This window comes from Haemaphysalis longicornis, unplaced genomic scaffold, assembly GCF_048455015.1.
Source record: "Haemaphysalis longicornis isolate Haplotype H1 unplaced genomic scaffold, Haemaphysalis longicornis Haplotype H1 scaffold_7, whole genome shotgun sequence".
Classification (NCBI taxonomy): domain Eukaryota; kingdom Metazoa; phylum Arthropoda; class Arachnida; order Ixodida; family Ixodidae; genus Haemaphysalis; species Haemaphysalis longicornis.
The window spans coordinates 65,211,161-65,227,828 of record NW_027526422.1 but is presented as its reverse complement, the minus strand read 5'-3'; the positions used below and the strand labels follow the sequence as shown (position 1 = coordinate 65,227,828).

The 16,668-nt window shown below is 51.7% G+C and overlaps 1 long non-coding RNA gene across 1 annotated transcript in view; it reads left to right on the top strand.

Annotated features, from left to right (window-relative positions):
* Window positions 1–1,737: 1,737 nt before the first annotated feature.
* The window catches only part of LOC144144409 (uncharacterized), an 84,292-nt gene continuing 69,361 nt past the window's right edge, over window positions 1,738–16,668 (top strand). Inside the window, exon 1 of the long non-coding RNA XR_013317246.1 lies at window positions 1,738–1,748. This is a non-coding gene — a long non-coding RNA (uncharacterized LOC144144409). The remainder of the gene's footprint in view (window positions 1,749–16,668) is intronic.

Genomic DNA, 16,668 nt, shown 5'->3' with positions numbered 1-16,668 from the left:
CACCGAGGAATCATGGGCCAAGGTGGCAGCGCACTTGTCGGCCAATCAGGGAAGGCCGCGCAGGGGAAAAGTTGCGTATTGACCATATAAGGACAGGGAAGAAGCAAGAACCAATGGGAGTGCGCCACGAGAGAGTCCAGAGGGTATAAAAGCGGGGCGCACAAAGGGAAAGGGGGAGGCAAGACAACGGGAGGCAAGAAACCGAAGAAACCAGGAGGCGGCCGGAGCACGTGCGCTTCAACGAACGAGCCAGGGGGACGCGGCCAGTCCACCGACCACGCCATAAGAGCCTGGGCGGGAGCGGGCCGACTTCGCATCGGCACTGTCATCGTAGGTGCACCACGAACCTGTGTCTTCGTGGCCCCAGCGTCATCGGTCGGGCACCAGCGGCCAGCGTCCACGCTCCGTCGACGTTCGTCTCGACGGCCCCGAAAGGCTACGTTCGGGCCGAGCCTACCTGGAACGTCCAGCGGCAGCGGCTACCAGGGGGTAACCACTGTTGTGCCAGAGCGCCTGGCCCAAAGGCGTTGCACGAGGCGACGCGCCGACAGCGAGGCTGAGTCACGCCTCTCCCTTTCGTAGCTGCGGCGCGGCCGAATCTTGCATCTCGAAACGCTGCGGCGCGGCCGAATCCCGCATCCCAGAACGCTGTGGCGCGGCCGAATCCCGCATCGGAGAACGACCAAACAAGGGCATGTCGCTACGCCCGGAGGCGAGGTCACGGAGACGGCGGGCGCATCGCCCTCCCTTTCCCCATTGGCGGCGCGGCTGACTCACCGCTTCGCTACCATTCGTCGGAATTCAAACTTCAGGCAGCGAGAGCTCTGATTGGAGCTATTTGAACTTCTCGGGGCCCCAACGAACTTCCCGGGCTATAAAAGAAGCCCGGAGGCTCTCATCGTCGGCTTTCCTCGGCGGCTTCTCTCCGGCACCAGTCTCTTCGGAAGCACCGAGTGAAAGGGGTACTGTCGCCTTTGTGCGAGTTATGTAACGTTTGCTTACCCTGTACATACTGTATATAAATGTTACTTCAAGTTTTCGTCGGCTCGAGAACTTCTTCGCTCGGCTCTGCGCCGCGACGATAGCGGACGGAGCAAGGCAACATCGCTACACCGGCGACTGCGCTCGGGTGGCCAGTCGCAACAGCGGAGACAGCGTCGGGATGGCTGATTCCCAACCTCGGTGACAAGCAGGAAGGCGAGTCACAACCTTGGCGACCGCCCTGGGATAGTCATTCCCAACAGTGGTGCCAGCGGTGGGATGGTCATTCCTAACCTCGGAGACAACGGTGGGATCGTCATTTCCCAACAGTGGATGGCAGCTGCGGGATCGACCGGCAACGGCTACTACCTGGTGTGCTAAGCGCTCGACGTTTTCTCTCAGTTCACCAGACTTCTCTAGCACAGGTTATGGTAGTTTAGAGAAGGGCTGGGTGAAGCACTGTGTATAGCTTTGAATGTTTCAAGCCTAGAGAAAGTGTTTTGAAACCAAAGCTAGTGCTGAGAGGTAAACAAAGGAGCGTAGAGAATTACTTGCGCATGCCTTACTAGTAGCTCGATAGTATAGGAACGGCAAGGGAATTCTAACGCGCCTAAGCAGCAAGAGGCCAGTGCAAACGATGGAGGAACTTAAAGTGAAGGAACTCATCGAAATTTGCCAGGAGCTGGGCCTTGACTTAGGCCGTGCGAAACGGAAGCATGCGATCCTTGAGATCATGCGGAAGGAGAACGTAACGGCTGAGGAAGTCAATGAGGCCAGGGCTGATATCCAATAGCGCCGTGAGCGCGAGGAAGCCGAAAAGAAAGAGCGCCGTGAGCGCGAGGAGGCGGAAAGACAAGAACGCAGGGAGGAAGCCGAAAGACAGGAACGCAGGGAGGAAGCTGAAAGGCAGGAACGGGAAGCCAAAAGGCAGCTCGAGTGGCTCGAGTTGATGAGGCTAGAGTCGGAGCTCCGGCAGGGTTCGCCGGCGCCTAACATGACTTGTCCAATGGTTCAGGCGAGCGGTGTGAGAAGTCAGGACAAACGGCCGCCGTTCGTTGTGGAGAGGTTAGGGCCGGAAGACGGAGCGTCCAAGGCCAAACGCGAAGCGACCGCACTCGTATTCTTGGACAGAGAAGCGAGCCAGGAAGGCGAGAACGGCGCGGAGGCAGAGAAGCCGCTTCGAAATAAAGATTTCGAAACGCGCGCACAGTCCGCGAGCAGTGGCCAGTGCATGTCACAGGGCATGGCACTTTCGAGTTCGCAAGCGGGGAGGCTCTCGGAGAATGTTGAGTCTTCCCCAGCGAGCGAGAGGCGAAAGGACGCCGAGAAGCTTAGCCCGAACTACGAGCCGACCGAAAACTGTCGCGGTAGGCTAGTGGAACCGCCAGCAACAGAACGGGGTTGCGCGAAATCCTTCAGTGGAGAAACGCAGCCGGGCGAGACGAACGATACGTTGTCACCGGTTTCTGATGAGCGGTTACGCGAAGACGAGCTCGAGGTCGAAGCGCTGCCGACAGGGCCGACAGAGAAATCCGGTGAGCTCGTAGCGAATGAAGTTGACAGAGACTGTACCGCCGTTTCGGAGAGCAATGGCGTACCGGAAGTAGATAACGCACTTGCTGAGACGTCCGATAGAGGGCCGTGCGGGTCCGCTGATCGCGTTAATATGTCGGTCTCGGGTTCAACGATCTCGGCAGAACGCTCAGAATCAGCGGAGGCCTCAGAGACGGCTTCGAACAGGATCGCGCACAGTGCGCGAGATAGCGAGGTTTCGCGGGAAAGTTTGGACGGCGAGGCTAGCCAGACGAAGCCGCTAGAGACCCCAGAAACAGAAAGCGTTCCTTCGGGTGCGGGCTCTTCTGGCGATGTGGTGGCTAAGCCTGCGAACGGGACACGAGAGACGAGCGAGCAACGAAGGCCGAGCGGCGAGCGGACTGAAAGTTCTGGCAGTAGCTTAGTGGAGCCGCCGACGGCTGAAGCGGGTTGCGTCATCCCCATCGGCGGGGAAATCCAGGTGGCCGAGCGTTGCGAGGCGAACTCGATGTTGTCCCCAGTTCGCGATGACTTGCTTGAAAGCAAGGTGGGGCACTTTCACCCGCATTTCAAGCCAGTGGAGCGAAGACTCACAGTGCGAAAGCGAAAGTTCAGAGCTTTCTGCTGTGAGCGGAAACGCGGTTGCGAGGCATGCGTGCCGACCACTGATCTCCACCAGAGTTGCTGGATGGCGCTTCGAGCTCTCCGGCGCACGGCCGCCGGAAGTTCGAGCGCTCGTCCCGGAAGTCGGGCCGTTCCAGCATAGCGCATGCTACGCATGGGCTCGTTTCGCACGCATTTCGCCAAAAATGCCTGCTTGTTGCGCCGTAAACTGCACAAGCTGACCAGAGAAGTCGTCTGGGAAGACGTTCTACTTGGAAGTATTACAATATTCTGAACGATGTGCGTGATACGCAGCGAAACGCAAATGTCATATCAGTGTCGTTTTTAAGCTGGGGCTCTTGTTACGCAGATTCCCTCGCTCTAAGCCGGATTGCAAACTTATACCCTAGTTACGCGGCGAAAGTAACCGCAGTTAAGTTTAACCGTGGTTACTAAACTTTAACCGCGGTTATCGCCAACTGCGGTTTTGGATGTTGCACGCGAAATTGCAAGTTTGGTAACCGCAGTCACTTGATTATGAGCGCAACAAAAATAAATTACCACACTTTTAACTTCACGATAAAAAAAAAAGAAGCAGTGTAGACAAAAAGAAATATCGTTAAAGCATTCGCTTCTGACACAAACGCAACGCACTCGTGCGCGGCGAGAAGAGGGGCCTCCCCAACAGCTCGCAACCGGCTTGGTTTGCTTAGGTCTGTTCGGTGTTGGGAACTTTCATCTTAGCATGGCGGTAGATATTTGACCACCGCTATCTCTACAACTGCGAATTACAATCCATAGCGAATTACAATTACAATTTTTCACCGCACTAACATTCATTTTCTCGAATGCGGAAGTTCTTTTCCGCGATCAGATTGATTTCGAAGAGCGGCGATGCGATAAGCTGTTGCTGCCGTGGTCTGGGATGGTTCGGGCCGCAAGCAGTGCCGTGCGGGCAGGCGCGCCGGCGTGTTTACAGGCACGGCCGACGCGCGCGCCGATCGTTTCCGTGTGCTGAAAACGCTTCAAGATTGCCTGCTATATCCATTTCTGGCGGACGACGCGCGGAATTTACAAATTTAGCACGGCGTTTGTCGTAGTTGATCGGGCGGATCGGGAAACGAGCCGCTGCTGACGGGCAGTCGCGCTGATTGCGAGAGCGATGCAAAGAACGTAAGCGCGTCTTGGGGACAGCTTTTGGGCGCCTGCTATTTGAGAACCTTTGTCTCTTCCGAACGCCAGGTGATTTTTTTTTTCGCCTCCGCTGATGCGCCGCCACTTGCGTCCGAACTGAATTGTGCGATTTTGAGCACTGCGGCTGCAGAAAGTGCGGTTAGCGTGACCGAACTGAGGTGCCAAGCTCAGTTTGCGCTAACCATGGTTAGCGACGTAACCGCAGTTTCGTCTGTCGTGTAACGCAGCAAACTGCGGGTTTTGTCTAACCGCGGTTTGCTTAACCGTGGTTAACTGTGCCCGTGTGCTCTCCATCCCCAGGCAGCAGGCTCTGCAGTTACCACTTTACTGACAACTGTTTTGACAGAACGGGCGCACGAACTCGGCTACAGCCTGTCGCCGTGCTCACGTTGTTTTCTTTCTAGCATAAATCCCTAGCATAAATTTCTAGCATAAATCCCGTTACAGCTGCGTCGTCTCTCAAACCAAGACCCAAGTGACATTTTCGTTCTCCTTTGCAATTAAATTCTGCTTCATATTAACGTCGCATATTTCGGTATAGCATATTTTGCGATCTGAACGCAATGTGTATAGCCAAAATGCAATAAAGTGAGAACAAAATGCCAAAATCCGCCAATCGGGACGCTTATCAGCGGTTGAAAAGCATAGCAGACGCCCGACTTCCGGGACGAGCCGTTGAACTTCCGGTGGCCGTGCGCGCGCCCGGCCGCGACAGCGGCGAAGCGCCATCCAGCAACTAAGTGGAGATCAGTGGTGCCGACCGCTATGTTGGCCTTGAAGTCAGCTCCGCGCGCGATTACGGGCGTCTGCTTTGCGAGGCTTGTATATGACCGCGGAAAGAGAACGCGTTTCGACTGACGAAACTAGCCTGTGGGGAAGAGCTAGTTGTAACGCAGCGTTCGTTTCCCCGTTCGGACAGTCTGTCCCATCATGTTGAGCTTCGGTCACAAAAGCGTGCCGTATTGCCTCTCAAGGCTAACGGATCGGGTGTTTTGTTGCCTGTCGTAGTACACGCTCCATTACCTCGACGATGTCGCCAGCTTTTCTAGCACATGGTAGGAGCAAGTAGAGCACCTACGAGTCGTGCTGAGCAGGCTCAAAGCAGGCCTATCAGTCACAGTCAAAAGTGACACATAGGATACGCCGAAGTGACGTATCTAGCTCATGTGGCGGTGGTAGCGCGGCCGACGCAGATCGCCGTAATTCAAAGTTGCCGCATTCGTTAACTATCGCCGACAAACGACTAGGCCAGAGATAAGGCCTTTTTCGGGTTTGACTAGATATGGCTAGACCTATGTGAAAGATTACTCTACATTGGCTAGTCCGTTAGTGATGCTCTTACAACGAGTCAGCCAGTTAAGGTGGAAAGGACACAAAGTAGGAGGACGCGTTTTAAGCGCTGTAACGAGCCTGAGCGAGGAGCCAGTTCTAACGGTCCCCGACTTTTCGAAAGGTTCGTTATTCAGTTCGATCGAGCGGTCGTGGCATGAAAGCTGTACTATGCCAAGAGGATGCTAACGGCTGCGAACGACCAGTTTGTACTTAAGTCGCAAGTTAACTTGCCGGGAAGAGGCTTACGGTACTTCCGGAAAGGAATGTGGCTGCATCGTGTCGGCGGTGCAGAAGTTTGCGTGCTCTGTAGCCGGTAACGCAGACGAACTAAGCCGGGCGTTCTAAGTAGGGCCGCCTTCGTCCTCCCCGTGTCTTCCGTTTTGTCTCTTCGTGAGCAGATTTTAGTGTAGCAGGTAGATGGGAGCAAAATTATTGCCCTCATTTGCTGCCTCAGTTGATTATTTCCGCACCGCGTGATTTCAAGTAATCAACCTTAGTTATCATTTAAGTGCGTGTGTTACGTTTGACACTTAGTGTGAGTTCTTCTTTTAAGAGTTTTACGTCCCGCATGGGCCTCTTGGTGTAGAGGGTCCAAATTTGGGGATAGACACTTAGCTAGGACAGTTTGTCACGTTTTAGAGTCTGGTGTTCTGACAGAGGACAGAGGGTGCTTGCGTGCGCTTGGTGTTGCCTGTTGTCGGTCGGTTATTTGCAAGCTCCAGAACGATGAGCACCGGGGCCGAGGACAGAACAGAAGAACCGGACGAAGCTGTTCGAGACACCTGGCAGCACGGCGAGGTACCTGCGATCCGGACCTGGCGGGCGGTACCCGTTCATGGAGAGGAACTTGGTGGAGCCGCCCTTTTCCTGGGGCACTGGAGGTGTACCTGGATGAGCCTGGCGAACGAGCGCGCCCAGCATCCGAGCCACGTGGAGGCAGGTCGTCTTCACGGCGCATTGTCTGGCGGCGGGGGTGCTGTTGTGCCAGAGCGCCTGGCCCAAAGGCGTTGCACGAGGCGACGCGCCGACAGCGAGGCTGAGTCACGCCTCTCCCTTTCGTCGCTGCAGCGCGGCCGAATCTTGCATCTCGAAACGCTGCGGCGCGGCCGAATCCCGCATCCCAGAACGCTGCGGCGCGGCCGAATCCCGCATCGGAGAACGACCAAACAAGGGCATGTCGCTACGCCCGGAGGCGAGGTCACGGAGAAGGCGGGCGCATCGCCCTCCCTTTCCCCATTGGCGGCGCGGCTGACTCACCGCTTCGCTACCATTCGTCGGAATTCAAACTTCAGGCAGCGAGAGCTCTGATTGGAGCTATTTGAACTTCTCGGGGCCCCAACGAACTTCCCGGGCTATAAAAGAAACCCGGAGGCTCTCATCGTCGGCTTTCCTCGGCGGCTTCTCTCCGGCACCAGTCTCTTCGGAAGCACCGAGTGAAAGGGGTACTGTCGCCTTTGTGCGAGTTATGTAACGTTTGCTTACCTTGTACATACTGTATATAAATGTTACTTCAAGTTTTCGTCGGCTCGAGAACTTCTTCGCTCGGCTCTGCGCCGCGTCGATAGCGGACGGAGCAAGGCAACATCGCTACACCGGTGACTGCGCTCGGGTGGCCAGTCGCAACAGCGGAGACAGCGTCGGGATGGCTGATTACCAACCTCGGTGACGAGCAGGAAGGCGAGTCACAACCTTGGCGACCGCCCTGGGATAGTCATTCCCAACAGTGGTGCCAGCGGTGGGATGGTCATTCCTAACCTCGGAGACAACGTTGGGATCGTCATTTCCCAACACCACCGAGGAAGCACGCCGCCGATGGGATGACCGCGCGCGTCGAACGCCGGCATCAAGGACCTCCAGCGAGAGCGGCAACCAGGGTGTAGCCACAGTGAAAAGAAGTGAGGACGCGTGGACCCCACGCCGTCCAAGGAGTGACCACGCGCATCGAACGCCGGCACCGACGAAGCGAGACGACGACGGCTACCACCGAGTCGCGGCCACGCAAGGGTGCGACACGTCAGCGCCGACGACCGGGGTAGGCCAGTCGAATAGGGACGCTAGCATAGGACACAACGAGGAAGTTGTGGTGTAGTGAGATCACCTAGAGGGTGATAGAATTAGTTGATTCGGACGGATTGTGTAGAACTTGATTGTAGAGCCTTTTGGGTTGAGAGTTCAATTGTTGGTTGGGATTGTTAGAGGTGTGAGTGTTTATCGTTTTAGTGTAGTTTAAATATTGAGTGCTTTGCCTGAGGGTTTTTTTGTGTGTATTAAATGGGTGTTGTTAAACAAGTCAACGGCTTCCCTGTGTCCATTGCTCCAAGCTGGTAAAGACCACCCCACCATCCGTTCACGTGACAGTCATCAGCATGTATTCTGTATTTTAAATAAGACTGTATGAGGGAGAGGCAGCTTCCTCTAATGCAATAGTGACTAAGCTTACACAGGAACAAGTTATGGTGGATGATATCAAAGGCATTTGAGAAATTGATATAAATACCAAGAGCAAATAATTTCTTCTCAAATGAATTCGAAATGATTTATTCGATGGAGTCAGCGCCATTTCTGTAGATTTATGCTTTCTGATTCCAAATTGACCATTGGGAAGAACTGAGTGCTTAATGAGCAAGTTATTTATCCTTGAGAGGACGATTTTTTCCACGCCTTTGGTAACACAGGGAGCATCAAGACAGGCCTATAAATAAAAAAATCCGAAGTAGGGCCACCTTTGTGTAGACCGACTACTCTGACAATTTGTATTTGTTTAGAAAAAACACAATTCCGCAGTGACAAATTCTATACGTGGGCTAACACTGGTCCAAATAAATTCATGACGCATTTAAAAGGTTGAATTTGAAAGCCATCTATATCCTTAGCTTTACTGCACCGTATATTTCCCTTGTTCCCACCATACCACGTGAATTAGAAGTCGGGCGAGTTGGTGCATCTTGGTGAAGAAACGCGGGGTTTTAACTGCTGTTAAAAGAAGTTAAGGTTCTGCGAAGGTGCAGCTGCACGAAGGCGCGGGAAAGTTTAGAGGCTTACGATATAACAAAGCACGGAGAAAGATGCTTGAGCGACACATCGGTGTTCCTTCATAAACAAGAGATTTGATATCTTGACACGTGTCTGTGGAGTTACGAAAAAGCTGCTGTTAAAGATTGCTATATTTGTAGGAATGCGTATGAGCGACCAGATAATAGTTGTGTGATCCGTCCAATAAAGATTAGTTGAGAGTTTGCGCTCGTCCCGCCCTTCCTGTGTGTGTTGTATTTTTCGCACAAAGCCCGCATTTATTCAACACGTGAAGTTAGTCAGGCGGCATGCTCCCGGCATAACCACGTAAACCTAGTCACGTGACGTGTTCCCGCTAATGCACGTAAAGCCAGTCACATGATTTGGCCGGGCAACAGTGACTCCTCGCCAACCACCTGCAAGAACATCTAGCAACATCCTCGCACGTCACGCACGTAGAGCGGAGAAAGCAGCAGGTGTGCACTCCGCTTTCCCTTCTCCGAGTCACTGGCGACAAGTGTAAAGGCGGAACTTGGCCGTCACGTCACAGGCTAGTAAAAGCGTCAGACCTCTCGCCTACTCTACTCCGTGCGTACGTGCTGCTGCCATTGCAAGACTGAAGAAAGTCCGGACGCTTGAAGAAGCGGCTTACCATGGAGAGCGCACAAGCTCCGCTGTTGACTCTGGCCTTGCACCAATAGTGCAAGCTCCACACATTTTTTTCTTACACTTTTCTGCAAGGCTGGTAGCTCCTGATCTAAGAACTCTCCATATTACATGGGATTTCAATAGGAAGGAAGGCATTTGACAAACTGGAGTTGCCCACATTTGCTTTTAGACGCATATTTATTTGAATAAATCACAAGCAGCCCTTGATAGCGCTGTCACAATTTAAAAAAAAAGTTTAATTATGAACATTCAAGTGGGCGCCGCACTGAAATGTAATTAGATACAGCAAAATTACACCAATATGTTTAAAGCCAAAACAAGCTGCGTTTCCAGTTCCTTTCAGAAGTCTCTCCCAATTGTCCTGAAAACGTACTCCGCGTTGCCTTGTTGGTACAAACATGCCACAGACCTCCCATCTTTCTTTACCTGTTCTGACTACCCTTCATTGAGTGCTTAAACAAAGTCATGGTGAGGGGAGATGCGCGAACAGTTTTGAATACACACCAAGTGTTCCTTGTCTAGATAGCGCCTCTGACACAATGCACAGTTCAATGGTATTTATTGTATCGTGGTAGGCAGAGTTCCCGACTCCAATACGGAAATGGTGTCAATATTTTGTTTAGACCAGTCCGCACGAGAAAACGCCATGAATTTTTTTTCATCTGGATTAATTGTAAAACTTTTGGTGCCCCAACGACAAGAGTGGGGAGCGTCGTCTGAGGTTGCAGCATGTTCCGCAAAGGATGACTGTGTAGATTACGCATGTAAGGACCTGAGTGCCGAGGTTATTCATTGAGTGAGCATTTGCTACCTACGGTGGCAGACAAACGGAGAGCTGTGCCTTTTCTTCGACACCACTGGCGCTCCGTTCCGGTCGCCGCTTGCCCTCGGGACCAATGTCCATGTCGCAAGATACTCCGAGTGGCGCTGTCTCCGCGCCCCTGCAATGCATCGTGACCAGTCCCCAGCGCGACCCACCCCACATCAATGGTCTTCGGGGAGAACACGTGGAGGAGTGGCGGGACAGTTACACCCGCGTCAGCCAGTTCAATAGGTGGGATGATCACCACAAATTGTTGAACGTTGGCTTCTCTCTCAAGCAGGTCGCTGAGACGTGGTATTTCAACCAGTGACACGAATTTACAGACTGGGCTGGCTATTGGCAGATCCCCATGCAAGAGTCTGACAAACAAAAGACGGCGTTTGCAACTCCAGATAGCTGATGCGAATTGAACGTAATGCCTTTTGGCATGTGCAATGTCTCTGCTACGTTTGAGCGCAGGATAGACAGTCCTTCGCGGCCTTTAATGGAAGACATGCCTCTGTTACCTTGAGAATATCGTAATTTATTTCGTCGAGTTTTTCTCAACATCTCCGACGACTTGATGAAGCACTGACTAGTCTGGATAACGCCAACCTGGCTAACGGCGATCTGGCTAACGCCAACCTGACCTAGAAATGTCCCTTCACCCTAAAATCTATAAAGGTTCTCGGTCACGTCGTCAGCAAGGACGGTATCCGGGCCGACGTAGACAAAATTTCTGCGGTCGCCAATTTTTCTCGGCCTTAACACCAAAAAGCCCTTCGCAGTTTCCTCGGTCTAGCATCATATTTTCGTCGTTTCGTCCATAATTTTTCCACCCTGGCTTCACCCCTCAACCAGCTACTGCATTCCGGAACCTCCTTCGTCTGGACTGATGACTGCGAAAAAGCTTTTCAAGACCCCAAGCCGGCACTTACTTCCGGACCAGAACTATGTCATTTGGATGACACAAAACCAGCCATATTTCATACCGATGCTTGTAGGCAAGGCATTGGCGCCGTTTTGCTACAGCGAGATTCCCAGTTGTGTGAAAAAGTCGTAGCTTATGCGAGTCGCTCTCTGACACACTCGGAACAGAACTATACAATCATGAGCAAGAGTGTCTGGTGGTTGTATGGGCTGAACATACATTCCGGCCATATCTCTACGGCCGACATTTCACAGTCGTTACAGACCATCCCGCATTGTGTTGGCTGTCTTCCTTCAAGAACCTGTCTGGACGACTTGGTCGATGGGTGCTGCGCTTGCAAGAATACGACTTTACGGTTACATACAAGTCCGGAGTCAAGCACCTCGACGCAGACGCGCTTTCACCGTGCCCGCTCACGCAGTCATCGGAAGACTTGGTGTCACCCACCCATGCGCCCCACCTGCCCATTGCACCCACAAATGTCACGTCTGCCGATTTCCACGACTTGGTTGCCCGTCAACGCGTCGACAGCTACTGCCGAAACATAATAGATCGGCTCACCGGTTCGACGTTAACCACCTAATAGCCGCCTACGTCGGTAACTCCGAAATTTCCAGTTGGTTGATGGCGCGCTTCACCGTATCAACCACCACACCGATGGTGCCGGATGGGTTCCAGTTGTGCCTCGTTCCCTTCGTTCAAACATCTTGCAAACTTTCCATGATGACGCAACCGCTGGCCACCTTGGATTTCACAAAACCTACGACTGCATTCGAGGTCGCTTTTTTTGGCCGGGACTGCGTACTAGTGTCGCCAAATACGCCGCCTCCCGCGCGCCCTGTCAACATCGAAAGACATCTAGGTCTCCACCCGCCGGTGTATTGCAGCCGGTTCCATTCCCAGCTACACTATTTGAAGTGGTCGGTATTGACCTTTACTGTCCATTGCCTGTGACAGCCACTGGTCACCGCTGGATCGTTACGGCACCCGACAATCTAACTTGCTATGCGGAGACAGCTCCACTTCGTTCAGCCAGCGCTGCTGACGCCGCTCACTTTTCTTAAACAATATTTTACTGCGCCATCGCGCACCACGCGTCCTCCTAAATGACCGAGGCAAGAGCTTCCTGTCGCAGGTCCTCTCCGATGTACTTCAAGCTGCTACCACCTCTCACAGAATGGCATCGAGTTACCATCCTCAAAGTAACGGCCTTACGGAACGCTTTCACCGCACTCTTTCCGACATGATCTCGATGTACATTCGGCCTGATCACAGAAATTGGGACACTATCCAACCTTTTGTTACTTTTGCCTTCACACTGCATTTCAAAGCACCACAGGATACACCCCATTTTACCTTGTGTACGGTCGGCACCCTTCACACACTTTGGATGCCTGCTTCTTCACCACTCCGGTTTCACTTTCTGCATCGTCTCCCGAACAATTCGTTTCTCGCATCGCGCATTGCTGCCAGCTTCCTCGCATGCGCACTCAAGCCAGTCAACAGGACCGCAAGCAGCCCTATGACGCTGCACATCGATCTGTTTACTTTTCCTTGGTGACGAAGTCTTCATCTGGACATCGGTTCTCGTTCCAGGGCTCTGCGAGAAGTTTTTACTCTGCTTCTTTGGTCCTTACAAGATTTTCGAGGAAGCCTTACCCGTAAATTATCGCGTCACCCCAGTTTGTGCAACTTCGGACCGCCATCGTCGCGGTACACAGATTGTACACGCGTCCCGACTTGGAGCCTTCACTCGTGATCCTGCCTAACCCGCGGCCACGCGGCCGCTTTTCCCAGGAGGTGGCATTAGTGCGAGCTTTGTTTGAGGTTACAGCTTGCCTGCTAACGTGGGTAGCAATTGCTCACTATCATCACCACCGCCTTGAGGTGATCACGTGTTCATTCCTTGTACATACTCATAATCATCGACGATCCCGCTTCATCGGAGTTCATCATCAGTGCTTGGGCTTGATCGCCATCTTGGGTTCTTTTCCACTCGCCTCCGAAAAAAAGAGCTACGAAGCCACGGTCTGGCGCCTCCTATCTACGGCCTCACAGTTGTCTTGAATCATGTCTTATTGAGGGGAACTTAGCGTCCGCTGTACCAATGTGTTTGGTCAAAAATTATTAATTTTTCAGTGGCCCGGACGTAATAGCCGCGGGAGATATCTTCTCGAATCGTACCCCTGTGCTTTGCTTCACTGTCGCTCATCAGCGAACGTAAATCGGCAGTGGCTCCGGCTTATTTGGATAAGTGCAACCTGCGTAGTATGTGATGAGAATAACCGAGAACGAGTTAAGCCCGTGGGCTCAAGCGCAGCCTTGTTTACTGTTCTTCAAGGAATGACCCTGGTATATATAATTATAACGGGTCATTGACCAAGTATGCTGGCGCCCGGCGTGTGTAGCAACTAAATGGCTTTTGAACCTCCTTCCCTGCGGCGCGTACAACATGCCCGAACAGCTGTATTGACCAACGCTTGCAAGATTATTAAATGACTCATTGAATAAATAGCCCACTGAGTAATGGCCACAGGTCTAATTAAGCAAAAGAATGTGGTTGGGTAGCTCATGCAGTGCAGATGAAGGAAACGCAAAATAAATTCATTTAATAGAATGAACACAACGTACAAAATGAAGTACGGGAAGACCAATGATGTGGTGAAGACTTGGGCTAAAAGAACTCGGGTGCAGAGAATGGGAGCGGAAAGCACACTAATAGTGGCTGCGGATCTTTGGGCTGGCCTTTTTCCTGCAGCGCACGAACAGGCTAATGACGTTGATGGCGACGACGACGAATATGATGAAGATGAGTAAAAATGTCAACTTCCGGCATTTTTTGCAGCAAAACGGCTCCTAAACTTTCCATCGGCTCTGACGCGTTCCATTGGCCACTCTACGCGGCCACTCGGTGTGGCCACTCTGCGCGGTGGTACGTACCCACACCGCTATGGAGTCTGAAATACCTACATCGCTGGCGGTCGCAACATCAGAAGTGGCGGAAGGAGGCCGTCCACGGTATACTCTCTAGAAGTACCCATAGGTCGTCTTCAGCACAATTCTCCACAATGACAAATCGAAATGGCCTATGGCGCATTTCGGCGAATGATGTGGCCGAGCATTCAACCTGAGTAAAAAACATGCACGCCATATCCACCTGGTGAACGTGGTTGAAAAGCGAAGCTGTAAACGACACCCACAGCGATTACCCATGCGATGTCACTTCAATTCACACACGTGGCTCTACAAAGTGTGAAACCAGAGACAATTAAAAGCATTTAACCCCACCCTTTATTGCTTCAAAGAGATATTTTTGCTAAGGTTAAATCAATGCATCATTCATGAACGGTGGTTGCTTGAGTTGTATTGGTGAATCGCACGAGTGGAGGAGGTGGAGGAGGAATAAACTTTATTTCTACATTAGTTTATAAGTAGTGGAAATGAGGGGTCTTCTCAGTCCATAAGTCCCTGGGCGGTCGCTGCCGGGCGGGCATTTTCATCCAGCTGAAGCTAATCGCCGAGGTCCGGGCTAGCTAGCATGCCTCCCCACTGCTCATGGTTGGGGGAGGGTATATGGGGGAGGGATTGTGTGTGGGAGCACGCCCAAATCTTATGCTAGAGTGTTTATGGTTGCGGACTACTTGCAGGTGGCGGAGTAGTAGGTGGGGTGGCGTGGAGGAGGGTGCCGTGCGGGTAGGTGTTGGTTTGAAGGCGGTGGTAGGTGGTGGCTTCTTCCTTAGTCAACCTGTCGGGGAGCGGGGGAAAGATGCGGCGTACGAGGAGGTTATGTTAAAAGATGTCTTTCAATCTTTGAGGTGCTGAATGGTATGCTTCCGATGGTGACGCTGGAGTGTCAGAGGAGAACTCCCGGTAAATATTCGCGCGGGCGGCAGAAACAATTTTTTTTATAAAATAAAGGCAGCTCGGACCCGGTGTTAGACGATCTCACTTCTCCTTCATCTATGCCACCGTCGACGGAGGAGGCGAGACTGACGGCAGACACGGAGAAGTTAGATGTCATGTGTTCGTATGAGTTTCCTTCAAATTTTATAAATCTTATGGCGTGCGCAAGGCGCGCACACGGCCGCCAAACGTGCCGTGGACGGAGCGCACAGCGGCGTGAGAGGTGGTGTGACGGTATCACGTCAGATTAAGTGAGAATGCAGGTTGTAAATATACAGATTTGTCCTGTGAGTGCACCGCCTGTCTCCCTGTTTCCCCGTGGGCTCGTAGCTCAATCGGTAAGACAGCGCGTTCTCGCTGCGCTTCTCCATTTGTTCCAGGTTCGATTCCTGGCTGAGACAGAACGGTCACGACAGAACCTTTGGGCTGTAGAGGCAAAAAGCTTCGCTTTAAAAGAGGCCTTAGCGCTGGGCCATTACGCAATGCAAACGTCATTCACGCCTTGCGTGTTGCCCCTGCGCTTATGCACTTTATTTAGTCAAATCAAATGTTGGGCTGCGTCATTTGCCGAATTCGCGCATTTGGTCCGTTTAATTGGTCATTCTGGAGCACTGTGGAGAAAGACGACTAACGTGGCCATTTAGTTTTTGCGGCCAAGTTTAGACACCCTGGGAACCTCATACGTTAGTCATACAAGCCTAAAACTTTGCCACAGCGTGCCGCTGGAGCCATGCTACGGATATCCCAGAGGTTTTCCTCCTAGCTGTCTTTATTATCAAACGGCGGCCGTGTGTTTTATGCGTCATTCAGTTACGCCCCCCGGACGAGCAAAGCGCCGGGAGAGGGCGCAATCAGGTTTCGGCGGCGCGTATCCCTAAATCCTGGACATATGAAGTGGCGAACCGTGTAACGCCCTGCATTTCCACAATAATTCAGATTCAGCAAAAGTTCCACCTGTAATCGTTATAATATCGTAAAGTGAGATAATTGGTTGCACGAAATTTTGAAAAGTCTAAAAAAAAATATATATATATAAAATAATTATGGCAACTAGCGAACCTTGTAACGCCCTGCATTTCCACAATAATGCCGATGTCGCGAATGTTCCAAATGTAATCTTTATAATAACGTAAGTGGAGACAACTGGCCGGACGAAATTTTCATAAACTATAATACAAGAAAAATAATAAAGAATCACGGAAATAGGCGAGACGTATAGCGCGTAGGATTTCCATAATAACGCAGATTTCGCGGACGTTCCGCCTATAATCATTACATTAGCGTAAGTAAGATAATTGGTTGAAAGAAATTTTGAAACTCTAGAAAAATAACCAAAAATATAAAAAGAATGACAAAAATGGCGAGCCGTGTAACGCCCTGTATTTCCGCAATATACGCAGATTTCGCGAAAGTTCCACTTCTAATCGTTATAATAGCGTGAATGGTGATAACTGGTCGTACAAGATTTAGAAGAACCAGAAAAGTTGGCTGGAAAAATTTCACACTCCAGGTAAGCGTCATAAGAGTGCTAGGCATCGCAGATGGAGATGATTCTGTAGATAAATATCTGAATTTGTGCAGAATTTTTTCATAAATATGTCAATGCGATAAAAAACGTAGTTGCACTTCTTTGTTTTAACTACGAATTTGAATTTTTATTACACTATGGGAGAGACAGTTATACTCAAAATTCCCCCTACGTACTTTC